This window comes from Apteryx rowi, unplaced genomic scaffold (assembly GCF_003343035.1).
Source record: "Apteryx rowi isolate R43461 unplaced genomic scaffold, aptRow1 scaffold_1234, whole genome shotgun sequence".
In the NCBI taxonomy this organism is placed as follows: Eukaryota; Metazoa; Chordata; class Aves; order Apterygiformes; family Apterygidae; genus Apteryx; species Apteryx rowi.
Genome location: NW_020447458.1, coordinates 79,331 through 81,347, shown reverse-complemented (window position 1 = coordinate 81,347; position 2,017 = coordinate 79,331).

Genomic DNA, 2,017 nt, shown 5'->3' with positions numbered 1-2,017 from the left:
GTCCGTCCGTCTGTCTGTCCGTCCGTCCGTCCGTCTGTCTGTCTGCCCGGCCCTCGGGGCGGCTGCCTGCGTGTCCGTCTGTCCACCCGGGTGTCTGTCCGCCCAGCTGGGTCTCTCTCTCTCTGGGTCTCTGTCCAGCCGTCCGGGTGTCCGGCCGTCCGGGTGTCCAGCCGTCCAGGTGTCTGTCCATCCGTCCGTGTCTCTGTCCATCCGTCCGTTTCTCTGTCTTTCCATCCGTGTCTCTGTCTTTCCGTCCGTATCTCTGTCTTTCCGTCCGTGTTTCTGTCCATCCGTCCAGGTGTCTGTCTGTCTGGGTGCCTGTCTGTCCATCTGGGTGTCTGTCCTTCTGGATGTCCACCTGAGCGTCCATCCGCTCAGGTGTCCTGCTGTCTGTCCGGGTGTCCATCCAGGTGTCCGTCCATCTGAGTGTCAGTCCAGGCTCTCTGTCTATCTGGGTGTCCAGCCATCTGGGTGTCCGTCCAGGTGTCTGTCCATCCCAGTTTCCATTCATCCATCGGCACATGTGTGTCTGTTCTTATGTCTATCCATCTGGGTGTCTCTCTGTCCAGATGTCCATGCATCCAGGTGTCCATCTGTCTGGGTGTCTGTCCATCCAGGTGTCCATATGTCTATCCATGTGTCCCTCCATCTGTCTGGCTGCCCACAACTGTGTCCATCCTCATGTCTGTCCATCTGGGTATCCATCCATCCAGGTGTCTGTCTGTCCAGGAGTCCATGTGTCCAGGTATCCATCCAGATGTCCATCCATCTAGGTGTCCATCTAGGTGTCCATCCATCCTGGTGTCTGTCTGAGTGTCTGTCCTTCCAGGTGTCTGTCCACATATCTGTCTATCTGGAAGTCCATCTATCTGCCTGCCTGGCTGCCTGCCTGGCTGTGCATCCGTCCGCGTGTCCATCTAGCCACTCAGCTGTCCATCTGTCTGTATGTCCATCTGGGGGTCTGTGTGTCCGTCTAGGGGTCCATCCACCTGTGCATCCAGGTGTCCATCCCTCCCGCCTCCTGTCTATCCGTCTGGGGGTCCATGTGTCCATCCAGGAGGGACATGTCTGTCCACCTGTCCGGGACTGTCCCCTGGGGCCAAGGGGTGTCTGTCTGTCTGGTGCCTCCCCCCTCCCCCCCATGCCTCAGTTTCCCCATCCTCAAAGGGGGCGAATGACCCTGTCCCCTCCCCATCCTGGTGGCGGGGACCCACCAAAATCCCCCTGGGGGCTCTGGAAAGTCCCCAAATCCCAAGCCGAAACCCTCCAGAGGTTCCAGACTTCCCCTTCTCCTGCGCTGGGGGTGGGAGGAACTGGGGACGCCTGGGCCCTTCCTGCTGACACCCACTCTCCTTCCGCGCAGGGTGCCACGGCCGCCCACGTGCTGCTCAGCGCTGGTAAGTGCTGGGGGGGGACGGGGAGAGGGGGGGACGGGGGTCGCCGGGACAGGCAGGAGCAGTCCTTCCTCCGGCGCCTGGCCCAGTCATCTCGAAAGCACCGTGTGGGGAGGGAGGGTGGCACCTTCCATGTTCCGACCTCAGAGGGGAAAAGGTGGCCCTGCGCCAGCTCATCCGGAGCCATCACGGAGCATCCTGTGGTCCCCGGGGCCGTCATGGGGTGTCCTCCATCCCTAGGGCCGTCATGGGGTGTCCCCAGTCCCCCAGGGTTGTCACGGAGCAACCTCCAGCCCATGGTCCCCAGGGACGTCACRGGGTGTCCTCCAGCCCGTGGAAACATCACAGGATGTCCTCCATCCCCCGGGGCTGTCACGGAGCGTTCTCCATCCCATGGTCCCCAGGGACGTCACGGGGTGTCCTCCAGCCCGTGGAAACATCACAGGGTGTCCTCCATCCCCCGGGGCTGTCACGGAGCATCCTCCAGCCCACGGTCCCCAGGGACGTCACGGGGTGTCCTCTAGCCCATGGAAACATCACAGGGTGTCCTCCAGCCCCCAGGGCTGTCACGGAGCGTTCTCCATCCCATGGTCCCCAGGGACGTCACGGGGTGTCCTCCAGCC